The 16,220-nt window shown below is 33.4% G+C and overlaps 1 pseudogene; it reads left to right on the forward strand.

The window, feature by feature from the left end:
- Nucleotides 1–7,083: 7,083 nt before the first annotated feature.
- LOC149240202 (2-oxoisovalerate dehydrogenase subunit alpha 2, mitochondrial-like) lies at nt 7,084–11,645 on the forward strand (annotated as a pseudogene).
- The last annotated feature ends 4,575 nt before the right edge of the window (nt 11,646–16,220 follow it).

Below are 16,220 nucleotides of genomic sequence, written 5' to 3' on the forward strand. Positions count from 1 at the left end.
TTTATGGCCTCAAGCAAGCTCCTCGGGCTTGGTATGCCAAAATGGATAGCTTTCTTTTAGAATCTGGCTTTTCTAGGTGTCATTCTGACAATACTGTCTACACCAAGAAAGTGGGCAACTCTCTTATCATCCTTGTTCTTTATGTTGATGATCTTATTCTTACTGGTAGTGATCCCAACCTTATAAACCATGTGAAGTCCAGCCTTAAAAAGAAATTTGAAATGACAGACTTAGGACACTTACACTATTTTCTCGGTCTTCAAGTCTTGCAATCCCAAGAAGGTATTTTCCTTTCCCAGTCCAAGTATGCTTGTGATATTCTTCGTCATTTTCACATGGAAGACTGTAAGCCAGCCCCTTCTCCCTTTCAGTCTGGAGTCAAACTTTCAGTCTCTTGTACTTCTCCTGAAGTTGATGCTACCTTATACCGTCAACTTGTCGGAAAACTCTTGTATTTAACCCATACTCGTCCTGATCTTTCCTTTGTTGTTGGCCTTGTTGCTCGTTTTATGCAAAACCCCCGTGAAAGTCATTGGAAAGCAGCTAAAAGAATACTTCGTTATGTTCGAGGTACAGTACAGTTTGGGATTCATTACAGTGCCAAAGCAGCTCCTCTGTTAGTTGGTTTCACTGATTCTGATTGGGCTGGTGACCTTGATGATCGGAAGTCTACTGCCGGTTATGTCTTCACTCTTGGTTCAGGACCTATTACATGGGCTTGTAAGAAACAGGCTGCCATTTCTCTTTCGTCAGCAGAAGCAGAGTATCGTGGTGCCGTGGAAGCTAGTAAGGAAGCCTTGTGGCTTCGTCAGATCCTATCAGAGTTTGGCTTTGAGCAGCAGCATCCAACCACACTTTGGTGTGATAATCAAAGTGCCATTCAGCTATGCAAAGATCCAGTCCAGCATCAGCGCAGCAAACACATTGAACTACACATGCACTTCATCAGAAAGCTCATTCATGACCATGTTCTTGAAGTGCAATATTGTCCAACAGATGATCAGGTTGCAGACATCTTCACAAAGGCTCTCACAGAGGCGAAGTTCACTAAACTTCGATATATGCTTGGAGTTCAGGAAGTTGTCACTAAGGGGGGATAGGCTCTAGTGCCTCCTTCCTTCTCCTATTGTGTCATATTTGTAAATCCTTCAATCCTATCCCAAGTTGTTCTTAAGGGGGGATGTTAGGATATTCCGACACATAGGATATAGTTAAGTTCAACTTGGTCTAGTATAGAGTTAGGTTAGAGTTAGGTAAAGTGTGTTTCTTTACCGTTGTACATTTTGTAACTTACAATCCGACGGTCACGATATGTAGTGATCCGACGGTTCACTCTCACCTCGGTATTACCGACACTTGATCCGTGGCTTGACACCCGATTGGTCCATGAGTTCTATTTAAAGCGCATGGAGGGTCATTGTTCGGGTAATCCGTGCATGAGAGAAGCTTATGTAAATTTTCATTCTTTGATTAATAAATTGTCTGTACCCACGTTGGGACAGGCCGTGGACTGTTTCCCTCCTTGCACTCTGAGGGTTTTAACCACGTCAAAAATACTGGTCTATTGATTTGAGATCTGGTTGTGAGCGGTGTCCTTTTGGTATTCTTTCTGAGGAACTTACCCTGTAAATTCCTACAATTTTGTTTATGTTTTATGAATGCACACAAATATATGTTAAAGTGTCAGTAATAAAGATTGATTATTGGTTGATTACTATTTTATTTAATCATGATATCAACTGTGCTTATGACAACAATGGTAGGAAATGATGGTGACTTGTGAAAAGGATAATTCATGTTCAACATTGTGGAAAATATAGATTTGTTGGTCCATGCAGAATGAGAAATTCCAATTGCAAAATAATCCACTAATGGGAACAATCAGACCACAAATACATAGAGATTGAGGATTCGTGGGTAAATGATATCATGATGATTGTAATAAATTATAGCTAGTTACGTTGTATTTCAGATGATATTTCTATGTAATACTTTTACGACAATAGTTAAGGGATGGAATCCCTTACAAACCATTGAGTGAGAGGTGAACACCCTCACGAGTGTTTAATAATAAAATTAAGCGTTTTTTGGCTTTCACCCTACGAGGTTTCCAGGGTATATCAGTGTCTAATGATGTGATTGTTTGTTGTGTTATTTTTATTATATTTATTATTTGCATGATATGATGGTTATATTATCAAGTATGTGATTAAATAACTAGGTTAAAAGAATCATGGAATTGATGCAATGTTACAACATAAAATTAATTTAAATGCTATAACAATGGCAATTAATATTTGTGTAACTCACTATAATTTCTTTTACTAAAGATTACTCCATGTAATTATGATGGATTATTCAATGGTCATTGAAGGAATATGGAAAGTAATTTAATAATTTACACATCGGTAAATGTTGAACAAAATTCTTATCTCCATACATTTTCCTACGATGTTATCGGGGGATGTTACACTTCCTCCATTGTACAACCTCATTGTAGCTCAAATACTCACAGGGAATGAGAGTACTCAAGGAGTAGGCTGGGAAGTCAATTGAAGGGTCACTATGTTCAGTCAGAGCACATCAACATTCACACTCTGAGGTAAACAACAACACGGGAGTGCAACTAGAAATAAGGCCAAGATTGGTTCTCCTTTCTTGGTGAACAATACTTATTGTATTTATAATGTCTATAAATAATTTTGTTATATCGATGGTTAATAAAATGTAAAATAGATAATATATAAAACGTATTGAAATTCATAGATATTTAATTTAAATGCTTTAATATCTTTAAATTTCCAATTTTTATCTACTTTAGATAGTATTCCAAATTTATATCCACGTTATATAAAATAGTCTCTACAAAATTACAAGTATTCGATATATATATATATATATATATATATATATATATATATAATGCTCCCTACAAAAATTTTAAGTTAAATCACATTTTGCGTAGGATATAATTAGTCCAAACATTTTAACACCTTTTTATTTTAAAACTTCCACAACTAATAATCATAATTATTATTTAGATAAAATAATTTTTAATCAAAATAATTTATATATTAATTAAAGAAAATAATTTGTATTCAAAATTAAATATGTTAATTAAAGATATAGTTGATAATTACTTTGAGATAATACATAATAATAATAATAATAATAATTTTTAAAATTTTAAATTAGAATTACATTTATAGATTTTAGTGTTCGATATAATATATTCAATACATAAATCAAATAGCTATTAAATATTTGTAAACATCAATTTAGGAAGAAAACTTTTACTTAATTATATTGTTAAAATTAAAAAAAATAGAAATTATAACATTATTTTAATTAATAATTAATATTATTATTAAAAAAATTAATATCATAGTTAAATTTATATATTTAAAAAAAACTTGTTACAATATTTTTAATTATATAGATTTATGTTTACATTTTGATGAAGATTCTTAATTTATAAATATGTTCTGTTACAATACCATGAATTGGTATCATGGCTTACTACTTGCTCAAAAAACAATCAATTATTAAAATAATTAATATCATAGTTAAATTTAGATATATTTAAAAAAAAACATGTTACAATATTTTTAATTATAGAGATTTATCTCTACATTTTGATGACCATTCTTAATTATAAATATGTTCTATTACAATACCATGAGTTGGTATTATGGCATACCACATGCTCAAAAAACAATCACTCACTTCACAGAACACTTATTTTTCTAGCATTTTTTTAAATTAATCAATTTAATTAAAAAAGTAAAAAGAGCATAATTACATTGAATATAAATATAATTAAAATTATTCTATAATATTTTGTGGATGTTAAATTCCTATCATCTACATGATAATTTAAATAACAATAAAATAAATAAATAACAATGAATGCTAACCATAAATAAGATATTTCAATTTCTGCCAAATTTTACATTTTTATATAGAAAAATAGTACAATTAAAAAATATATATATATATATTTTTAATTTAAATACTAAAAATAGTATTATTTAATAAAAATATTTCAATATATATAATAACATAACTTCATATAACTTCATATTATTCATATAACTTCATATTAAATTTATATAGAGGAAAAAAAAAAATTAAATTAAAAATTATAATTTGTTCATTTTAATATAGAGTTGTTATATAATATTTTGAAAATATTATAATAATATTAGTAATGTTAATAAAACATAATATTAGCAATGTTGTCTTTTTCTGAAATTTTAATTTCATAAAAAAATTTGCAACTTAGGGATTTAATCCTTCTTCATGCTTAGTAAATCTAAAATAAAAATATATAGAACCTAATTAATAATTAAATTAAAATTTTAAAAATCCAACTCGAAAATAAACATTAACCACATAAAATATTAAATAAAAATACCAATGTAGACAATAACTTTAAATATTATACATAATAATAAAATTTCAAATTTAAAAGCTTTATAATTAAAATTACATAATTATTAACTTAACTATATATCATCATTTAATTTTATTTAACCAAAAATTAGAATATTGTGATAATTAAAATTATCCAATTTATCGCAAACATTTTAATTAGGCCGATAGGCCTTCCTATGCATCAACAATTGTCAACACTTTTAACCTGAACCGTTTGATCAAGTTTGATAGTTTCAACCATTGATTTGAAGTTGACTGCTTTTTCAAAATATTTGATTTGCCTTTTTTTCACCTCCAGTTCTGCTGTGCATTGAACCTGGCCCTTTGAGTTGCATTGTTGTTTTTTCCAATTCTTTTGTCACTCTCGCAGATATGCATTACTACTTTTTCCAATTCTTTTGTCACTCTCGAAGATATTTTCACTGCCCTCCCCCACATAGACCACATCCACATTTCGATTTTGGGTTGGAAGTGGATTGAATTTTTCCATGGCGATCTTCTTACCATCCAAAGCTTCTAAGTTGTGTCTGAATCTGCTTCGCCCAGGTTGTTTGTTACAGAGAGCGCCCTGTAGTCTTGATGGCTCTGTATATGGTAATAATGATTCTAGCTTTTGGGGTTCATCTGGTTTTCACTGTCGAGAGTTTGGACATTACAAGCAAAATCCCTTGCAGGAATGTGGCTTAGAACATGGCTGGAGGCTTTTAAGCCATCGTGGGCTGACCACTGAAAAGGGTTTTGATGAGTATTCTGACGAACAGTTGGAGGATGATGCTGAAAGACGGGTTTGTTTCTGAACAAAAACAATAATGGAAGTTATGTCTTATGCATGTTAGGAAGTGAAGTTAGGAATCAGTATACAGTTGCTATATAGTATCAAAATCTAGCAGTCTTAGATTTGGTCAATGGGATCTGTATCAGCACAAAACAATAGAGTAGCTGTATCATTACTATTGCAAGGTTCTTGGATGAATTTGGTTTTGTTTGTTTATGTTTATGGTTTAGCGCCCTTCGAGACCTACGCGGTCTCTGGGACCTCTTCTAAGAATAAAAATGGGAAAATTGGAATTGAGTTTAATTATAAGATACCAGAAATTTTATCAAGAATGTTGCCTTTTTAAAATAGATGTAATGTTTGATCAGTGTGTTAGATCAGTGTTTAAAATAGATCTAATGTTAGATCTGTTTTTAAAATAAATCAATGTTGGTAGGTAATGATATGCTTCTAAGTCGTGATACATCTCACATCTGAGATATGCTGCTCATCATTGAACAAAAGTATTTTATAAAAAAAATTCTTCTGTAGTCATCTCCAATGAGTTCCTTGGCCGGAGAGCCTAGGAGGAGATGTTTTCTGTTTAAGATGACTTGAGGTATACAATTTGTACAGGTTCGTTCTTCTCCATGGGTTTTAGAAGACAATTTCCAAATAGGGTCATGATTTCAACAGCCATGAAGTCTTTTCATTAGGATAAATGACACAACCCCTATAACAGAGTTTAATGCAAAGCCCTAGAAGTGCATAGCCAAATTTTCTGTTAAGGAGCTTTTAAGAATCATAAGCACTAGAAAATTATATTTTCCCCACTTAGCTGTGAAAGTATTCATTTAAATTTTATTTGTATTCTTTATCATCCTCCTTGTTATTGAGTAGTGTCCATTTCGAGGTTTGTAAAGAGTTTGGACTGAATTAGTTTCATTGCTTATCAATGACCATCACTTGATCAAAATTTTGGCCACTAGTGGTGATACTCATCAAAATTGGACTGGTTATAACCAATTTAGTGAAACTTACCCTCTATCTGGTTTGAGAGGTTAAGTTCGCGGTGATTCCCTTTCCAGGCATTTCAAGAGCTATTGAGATATTCCAAATTGCATATAGGGGTAACCTTTAAAATACAGGCCTGCATATATTTGACATCTGAAACCTGAATCTGTGTCAAGATTATTTAATTTTCATTTATAGACTACCATTTATAATTTGAGATCTTCATGATGGCTGTTGAATCTCATTCAAATTGAAGCTTGGTTGTACATGACCTTATTTAGAATCAACGCTTCTGTTATCTATTGCAATGTGAGCCTGAGCATATTTTCGTTTGGAAGTAGTTCGGTAAAAAAGCTCTTCCATGTGATGCCCCTGCTGCAGTTTGACTGAGACTTCAAAAATGCATTTCGAAAGCTCAATATACAACCAATTTATTCAAAATTAGTTATTAATTCAACATAGTTAAACCCTGCTTGAAAACTAGGAAGAATCAAAGCCATGTAGAGTAGAGATTGTTATTGTGAACTGCAGATTTAAATGCTAGAAAATGAATGATTACTCTTACAATTCTAATTTTAAATTCTATTTTTGAATTGACAGTGTCTGGATGTTCCAGGTGGGAAATTTGAGCTCACTTATGAAATGAACTTCATATCCGAGTCTTCGAATAAACGTGTACCTTGCTACAAGGTTTTGAATGAGGTTGGGTGTCAGATTTCCACTGATGCAAGGGCTAACCAGCCTGCCATACGACATTAAATGCCCGGGTACATGCATGCTCTATAACAAAATAACACACGGCCCTTATTTTTAATTCATGTAGCCACCGCGTCCGCGTTATATTTTGTTATAGATCATGCATGTACCTGGGCATTTAATGCCCTATGGCAGGCTGGTTAGCCCTTGCCTCCACTGATGGCTTCAGTCAGGTGATCTATGTACTTATTAATATTTGATGAGTTCCCTTGCTGTGACGTGGACTTCTCTGATGTATATTTAATCACGAGTTTATCTGTGACATCAATATCCATAATTTTGATGTCTGACAGATTAGCAAAGACTTGGCATTGAAAATGTATGAGAGTATGGTAACTCTTCAAGTTGTGGACACCATATTTTATGAAGCACAGAGGCAAGGCAGAATTTCTTTCTATCTTACGTGTAATGGAGAAGAGGCCATCAATATTTCATCAGCAACAACTTTGACTATTGATGATGTGGTCTTTGCCCAGGTATATAGTTTGATCAAGATGTGTTAGTTTAGAAATTTAAAATGAAAGTGTTTTCGAAAAATTATCTTAATCGGCTTGTTCAGTGCTAAAGACCTTGGCTGAGAATGGAATTTTAACTTGTATGGTTGTTCTGAAGCAAGAGCTAGTCTCCCAAATTCATATACACCATGGTTTTGCAACCTTTCCATATAAATAATATCACTTTTAAAAGCATCCCAGCATCCCACCAGGGTTATGAATTGTTTCATTAATAAGCACCTCAGGTCTATATTATTATTCTAGAAGCCTTTTATAGATGGTTGAATGTACTGCCAAAATACTTAAGCACTACAGTAAGCTTAACCGAAAGGGCTTATGTTATTAATGTGTGCAGTATCGAGAACCAAGGTCCTTATTTGGCGTGGTTTCACAATGCAAGAATTTGCAAACCAGTGCTTTGGGAACTGTGCTGATTATGGCAAGGGGCGCCAGATGCCTATCCATTATGGATTTAATGCATTGAATTACTTCACAATATCATCGCCTATAGCGTAATGGTTTCCTTCACTTGAATGGTAGTTATCTTTATAAATTTAGATATCAGGTACATTATGTATTAGTTTTATTTTGTAAACAATCTTTTGGGCTGACTGGGAGTTCTTACTGAATTCCATGTATCATGTGTATTTTCCAGGACACAACTTCCTCATTCAGTAGGTGCAGCGTATTCCCTAAAAATGGACAAGAAGCAAGCTTGTACAGTAACTTTTTTTGGTGATGGTGGCACGAGTGAGGTTAGTGTCCGCTCTCAACCATCACATTTTTTACTGACCCAGTTATCCTTCCAAAGAAAGATGTTATCTTAATCTGTGCTCCTAATTTCAGCTCAAAATCTCTATTGCTTTTAACTGATGCATTTCTCCTTTTTGCCTCAAGGAGATTATCATGCTGCCTTAAACTTTGCAGCAGTTCTAGAAGTTCCAGTTGTATTTATTTGTCGAAACAATGGATGGGCAATCAGTACCCCATCGTCAGAATGGTTCAAAACTACTCTGTATATTTAATAAGTTTGTATGCCTATTTGTTACTAAAAATGACTCTTCTCGAAGGGCACTCTAATTTGATTGTCTATTTGTTCCCTATCTTTTGGCAAATTCGAGGTGATTGTGTAGTTGTTAGAGGGCAAGGTTATGGGATAAGAAGCATTCGTGTCGACGGGAATGATGCACTTGCTATGTACTTTGCAGTTAGCAAGGCACGACAGATGGCAATTGATGAGTTTAAACCAATCTTGATAGAGGTATACTTTCAGTGTTTTTCACATAGTTCAGATTCCATTATTTCTTTAAGAAAACTTTACAAGAAACCAAAGGGATGCTTCCCCACATTAGTGAATAATATCCTTAGTAAAACTGTTAGTATAAACTAATACATGTAACCCAGTGGGATTCAAACTAGGCACCCTGCTGATTTTTAATCAGCAAAATGCCCAACAATATTCATGACAACCCATTGAGTTAACTCCTCACACTTCACATGCTGTTTTATTGTATTCACTTTGTTAAAGTCCAACCATTTCTTGAATCCTAATACTTTGTTGGGACAAATAGTAACAAAAGAGTTGTGATCTTTTATGGATTTTAATTTATGGTTTTAATGTTTCATCTTCACTTTCGGTACATGAACAACATATTTGTCCAAACGAATCTAGATTTGTATTTATGTTTTTTCTTGGATGTTGACAAATCACTAATACTTGGCTGTTTGTAAGGGGATCTAGCAATGCTTGTAATGTATATCTTTATATAGTACATTTATGATGAAGATGAAGATGGTCCATTCTGATTATTATATTGGCAGGCACTTACATACCGAGTAGGTCACCATTCAACATCAGATGACTCAACGAAATATCAAAGAATAGATGAAATTGAACATTGGAGGTTGAAGCATGACCCTGTTTCAAGGTTTAGAAATTGGCTGACTCAAAATAACTGGTGGACTGAGAAGGCTGAATCGAACCTTTGGACTGAAATACGAAACGAGATATACTTGAAATCCAAAGCCTCGTTTTGCACAGAAAAGTGTTTTATGGCATTCACTATCACAGATTTGATTTAGATTATGTCATTTGCAAACAGCTTTGAGTTGTTGATAATCCACATGAACCATGTTCGGGAAATTAACTTTCCTTTTGGTCTGTATAGATTTCACAGGCAATACAAATTGCTGAACGCATGGAAAAACCAAGCATTGAAAATCTCTTCTTACCCTGTTCCGTTCGATCAGGTGAGACACTTTCAACTGTTGATTTGAAGTGTGACTGCTTTTTCCAAATATTGGTTGAGTTGCCTTTTTTTCATGGCAAGATATTTTTACTGTTTTTTCCCATTCTTTCATGTCATTCTTGAAGATATTTTTATTGTTTTTTCCCATTCTTTTATGTCACTCTTGGCCTCAGAGTTAATTGTTTCTTTGGTCTGCCAATTATTGTTGCTGTTCTTCTTCCCTGGCTTTTGGCAAGCACTGATTAGTATTAAATTATATACCCCATACACCAATTAAAACTACTTGCGGCCAACTCTTTAGCTTTCCTCATTCCAACAGGGAAAGCTGCAAAAGAAGGAACGAAATGCTTTAATGCCGGCTGTCAGTGATGGAATGTGCCACAAAGAAGTGTTGTATTTTTGTTTTTATTTTTGCAGACCACATATTTAGCCCTTAAAGTTCAGCAGAGGTGCGTGTTGCGAGTATTTTAGTGATCGTCAGATACTGTTGGCAATTTACAGAATTTTATCTGATTTTGAAAGGTTGTTTGTGTGAAACACATGCAGATCTTCCAAAGGCGTTGATTTGGCCTAAGAAAAAAGATTATTTACGGTATGTGATGTCTTTCTGATTACGAATGCACGCAGGCAAGCTAAATTCAATGCATCTGGACTTTGCATTATTTTATAAGAATTTTAAAGCATCTTCTTGCAATTTTGGAAGGATCAGCAGATTTAATCATTTAATTTTCCTGTTTAAAAGTCTGAAAGATTTCAAGATGAGAGGGGACAGGTAAATTAAAGTTCTAAAAGTTTCCTATAGTTAACTTTAGTTGACTTTGGCATAAGCTTGATCAGGGTATTAGATCTGTGTCACCTCTGTAATTTCCTGCCCGGATTTTTCCAGGGAGAGTATCTGGTGCATCTTGAAGTAATTTTGACTCCTATATATTATAGGAGATTCCCAGGAGGCCACCCGGTTCGTTCGATCAGCCCAGTCAATGGTCGTCATGGGCTTACTGATCCCACATAAACTTTGGGACACTGTGATTTAACAATTTAATCACTTATGGGCACTGATGCCTCATAAACAATCTGTTTGGTAATTTTCTGTTTCCTTAATTTGTTTGTTTTTTGTAATTCATTCTTGAGATATATGGGGCGATCTGAAAAAAAAATGGTTTTTCTCTTTATAGAGCAGGTTAAACAGGGATATCTTTGACTCTGGTAGCTTATTAGTTCTCTTTTTCTCTTAGGCAGTCTAATGTAAAGCTGTATCAGGCAGTCTCATTGAAAGCTAAGATGGGTCTGGGTGGTGGAGTGCTCCATCAATGTGCCATGTTGCAATTTCATCAATGTGCTGTGCTGTGTTGTATTTTTTAATGTGTTTTGGAGGAGGATATAAACAATAGCAAAGCAAGTTTTATTACTAATTTTGGTTTCTGGTGTTTGAAATCGATTTGCAAATTTGTCTATGGTGTTTGAAATAGATTTGCAGTATTCCCACCCATGTATTGTTATATTTGCTTTGACATTCAATGTGTTCCTTGTAATATAGATATAAATAAAACATTTAAAGAAAAGTAATTGCAAAGTAATTGCACAATGATCCAGTCCAAGAAAAGAAGGTTTTTCATAGACCAATTAACTCTTCTAGAAAAATTCAACAATTCCAATTTAATAATCCTATCCACCTCTCTTTGTACCTTTTGAGACAATTGCTAATAATAAAACTTTCCGATCTCTCTCACAATCCATAACATCATCTAGCAATTTATTCGCAGACAAACCAAATCCCCACATCAACTTGCTCACAAACACGACATCAATGCATTGATAGAGGAAGTTGGGGTTTCCTCGTTTGGGAGGCGAATAGTGTCACTCGTCAACGAACAACGGGAGAAACCAAAAACGGCGGCGACAGCTGTACTCCGGGCGGAAGGTCTCGTCGGCATCAGCTAGGCAAACTGGCTCTGCAATTGACGCGGAGAGGGCTGTCCGTAATGTAGCAGGTTTACAAACCCTGCATCGACGTATTCTTCGTAATCACCTCTCTATTTTAGCTTCCAATTGCTTGCTGCACATAAAATTTCTTCAACCTGTGGCTTGCTCTTTAACCTTAATTCTAATACCAAACAGATAACAGAGTGCACAAAAGTTTTCAAATAAACCTGAATAATGGAGTAAAAAGTCCACAGGGAAGAGCGAGTAATTAAACAAATGGATATATTAGAATTTTCAAACAAATGGATATATTAGAATTTTCAAATTGTTTATCGAGGAGTTGTTTATAATAGGATTTTTTTAGAGTTTTTGGTGTGTGAGAAAAATTTAAAGGGAAATTTTGATTTGTATTATTTAAAATAATTTTTTATTGTATATATGGATCAGCAACATTAAAAATCTTAGAGCATTTCTATTGTGCATGATTTATGCATCAATCTTGTAATTTCAATTTATTCCCCTAAAATTTTAGAAAAAATCTCCAAAAAAATCACATTTATTGAAAAATGTCTATGATAAATCTCCACCTTACATTCCAAAACCAGTGAAATCTAGATCATGCCCCAAAAAAAATCAGAACAAAACTAAAATTGTGAAGGAAGATTTCAATATGTCAACGGCTATCCACGAATTACAATCTGAACCAACAACACAAAGTTTGACCAAACAATTTGAGAAAAAAATATGCAAACAATACATACCATCAGAGAAAACAATCACACAATCACGGATTAGACGCAGCAGTACTGTTGTCCCAAACACCACTGAAAGGAAGATCATCTTCATCTCCATCTCGTCAAAAATACCCAACAAAAATTCATGCCCAATATACTAGAAAACCATTAAGACGCGCTGCGAAAGATTCAGAGAGACAACCAAATCCCTATTCTGTTCAGTACAGTCCTGTTGTAACAGCTAGAGTTTTAATTTGTGACAAAGAAGAAGAAACTATAGAAAATGGAGAGAGTGGAAAACAGATTCTAGAGTGCAAAGTTAATGATATACATACCACTCCAAATACATACATAGATATTTTGTGGAAGTTTGTATTATGGTCAACACCACACTCGATAATGTTGTTTCTTGCGCTGCCAGTGTCTGAAACTTTGGCGGTACAGATCTACGCCTCCCGATATGACTGAGCAGGAATTGCAGGACATAGTTTCGTTGGATGTTCGTGGACGAGCTTTTGAAGATTCCAACGGTTATATGATCGGCCAAGCTCGGCATTTGAAGGCGGGCGAGCTTCGAATTGGGATGTTTGAGAATAAATGGACACATAATTACGATCGCTGCGGACATGAACATCACCACGGTTTGGGTACTTCGATGACAGCTGCACTGTTGATGGAATTTTCCATACGCAAACATAGTGCTTGCAGAGAAATCTATGTGAAATTTCTCGCAACATAAGTTATGTATAATGCAGGTGTCATCACCGTGAACAGGAAAATATACACATTAGGTTACCGTTTTTTCTCAGATATCCCAATTCGTGGTTCGCCTGCATTCAAATGCCCTTCTCGAGCGAAAGCCCATACACCCTTAAAAGTGTTCGAAATCTTCAGAGCCCCTTCCTGGAAAGTCACAACCGAAGAATCTATATCCTGCAATTCCTGCTCAGTCGTATTGGCAGCCATTGCTATGCAGAATCAAAATTTCCAAGAGGAAATAGTAAAAGGGCCGTTCGCGAACAGATTATTGAGTAAAAGGTTAAGATATGCATAGCAAACGCTTTCTTTCTGGGCCCTCCTCAGGGAAGCAGAAATGAGAGCTCCTAATGTGGGTGCCCTGTGCACAGTTTCAAACGAATGTCGCTATAAATGATTGTGTAAGAACTAGTAAGGCAGAGAGGAACGTACTGCTTTTGGAGTAGTACATAAAGTTTATAGGAAAATGGAGTACACACGGAGATAATCGTTGTGTTTTATATTTAAAACACATTTTGGATGAATTGTTATTTGTTAATCGCTGGGCCTGGACATCTCAGGTTGTCAATTACCAGGATGGGATGATTGGACATTGAAATCGTATATTTTATATTGGAGCAGCTGAATTAGCAGAAGTTTTACGTATGTTTTATATGGGAGCAGTTGCATGAGCGGAAGTTTTACGTATATTTTATATTGGAGCAGTTGAGCTACTAGAAGTTTTACTCTTAAGTGATATGTAGATTGTAATTGGTTTTTAGTCCTATCACTGTTAATTTTAATTATTTTTGATTTTGTAATAAAGCTTTTAAAAGTTATTATATTAATTTTATTTTATTTTTAATAAAAATATATTTTATATTTTTATAAAATTTATTATTTTTAATTTTCTATTGGTTAAGTATTATATTGTAATTAATTTTTAATTATTTTTTGTTATTGCAATGAAATTTTCGAAAGGGTTTAGAATTTATTATAATTTTTTTTAAATAAAAATATATTTTAGACTTTATAAAATTTATTATTTTTAATTTTCTATTAATTAAGTATATTCGAATGAAAATTTTTATGAGTTTTAATTAGAATAAAAATGATTAATTTAAAAATTATAAATACATTAAATTGTTACATGTTCATAAATTGTACTATAATTTAATACACATAATACTATAAAATGACTAGATTTATATAAATTTTATTAAAAATATTAAAATAAAATTATTAATTAATAAAAATTTCAAAATATTATTAAATAACATTGTCCTGCTTTATGTAAGAAGCCAGTAAAAGCCTGCTGGTGACTCTCGCAATTAAAAATGGAAAACAATGTAAAACATTATTCACTTGAAACTGTTATACAAATATTTACAATAGTATTAATCACGAAGTGTAAAAATCAAAATTTAATTGTATATATATGTCCACTGAAAATATTAGTTTATATAAGTTTGGGTTTATTAAAAGGTTTTCTAAGTCATTAAAAATAACATTAATTAGGATTCAAAATTCAAATTTGATATTGAAAAGTGTTTTATATTAGATATCATTTTTGGGATTCAACTGCGTTAAGTAAGTCATTCAAACGTATGACCATTTCCATGAGAGGTAGTCGTAACTGACTAATTTCTCATGATTTTTGAATAGTTCACTTAGCACTCATTGCATCGGGTGATGCTCACAGGGGTGAAGAAGTGGGATTGAAACTAGTGAAATGTGGAGAACGAATCACATGGCATCAATCATCACTTCCGGGGCTTGCACCCGGTAACCAGGACTTCCCAGGAGGTCACCCATCCCAGAACTCCTCGCTTAACTGTGGAGTTTTTCCCCACAATCAAGCCCACTTAGCTTGCTACCCCATTTGCAAAACCTTAGCAAGTATTGTGCCTCATGAACCATTCAAGTAGAGATCCCTTGACTCTTTTTGAATGAGAAATTAGTCAATTACGACTACCTCTCATGGAAATGGTCATACGTTTGAATGACTTACTTAACGCAGTTGAATCCCAAAAATGATATCTAATTGAAAAGTGTTATTAAAGACAAATTATATGCACACTAAAACTAGATATGAGTTTAGGTTTATTAAAAAGTTTTCTAAATCATTAAGATGAGTGTTCAAAATTCAATTTTGATTTTGAGAAAGTGTTGTTAAAGACAAATTATATGAACTCTAAAACTTTATAATAAAGCAGCTGTTGGGCGTGAAAATAGTACTTTTGATAAAACCCTTTCGATAATTCGTCTGGTCAAATGTTTTATAAAACCAATATTTTATGTGGGCAAATATGTTAGGGTGGAAATCAAAGAAATTTAGTTGTCAAATGTTTTGTTTCTTAAAGTTTATAACCCATCAAAGTTTTGTTTCTTAAAGTTTATAACCAATCAAATATACAAGTGATTCAGTAATGAAGTCAAGTCTAGTGATTCACGGTGTTTTGATAAATAAGATTTTTTGGAGATTTCGGTGACGGAATCCGGTGGAAGAAATTGAGGTTAAATCTTGATTTGTTGCAGTTAAAATGGTTTTTTAACTGCATATTTGGATTCAACACCCTGAAAAACCCCTGGAACGCTTTCATTGTGCAGAGACTAACTATCAAATTTGTGAATCCAATATATTGCTGCCAAATTTTGACCCGAAAAACCCACCAAAACGACTTCCAAAAAGTCACATTATAAATAACTGCCTTTTTTATTTTGTTTAGGGAGGGATTTGTGTCAATTGAAGGTTTGAGCTATGCGCTTATCTTGAGAAAAGATTTTTATGTTTTTTTTTTTATAAACAATACAAAATCGCGATCTTTTCAAAATTTTACCATTATAAAAAAATCTAAAACTTAAAACATTCACCGGTTTTATGACGGCACAAAAATCTGAAATCTGAAACATTAATCAGTTTTATCACAGCACGTTCCAGATTGTGTATGGCATTCCTTCACCGTTTTCACTTTGTCCAATTTTCTGGACACCACACTCCAGATTGTGTATTGCAGTCTTTTCCCGTGTTCGGGTTCGCTAATTTAGTGACATCCACACTCCAGATCGTGTATGGGACTACTTTGCAGTGTTCTCGATGGTCAATTTTGTGGTATCCACATTC

The sequence above is a fragment of the Pinus tabuliformis genome, chromosome 8 (assembly GCF_031772625.1).
Source record: "Pinus tabuliformis cultivar Carrire ecotype Pingquan chromosome 8, CPIR1, whole genome shotgun sequence".
NCBI classification, from domain to species: Eukaryota; Viridiplantae; Streptophyta; class Pinopsida; order Pinales; family Pinaceae; genus Pinus; species Pinus tabuliformis.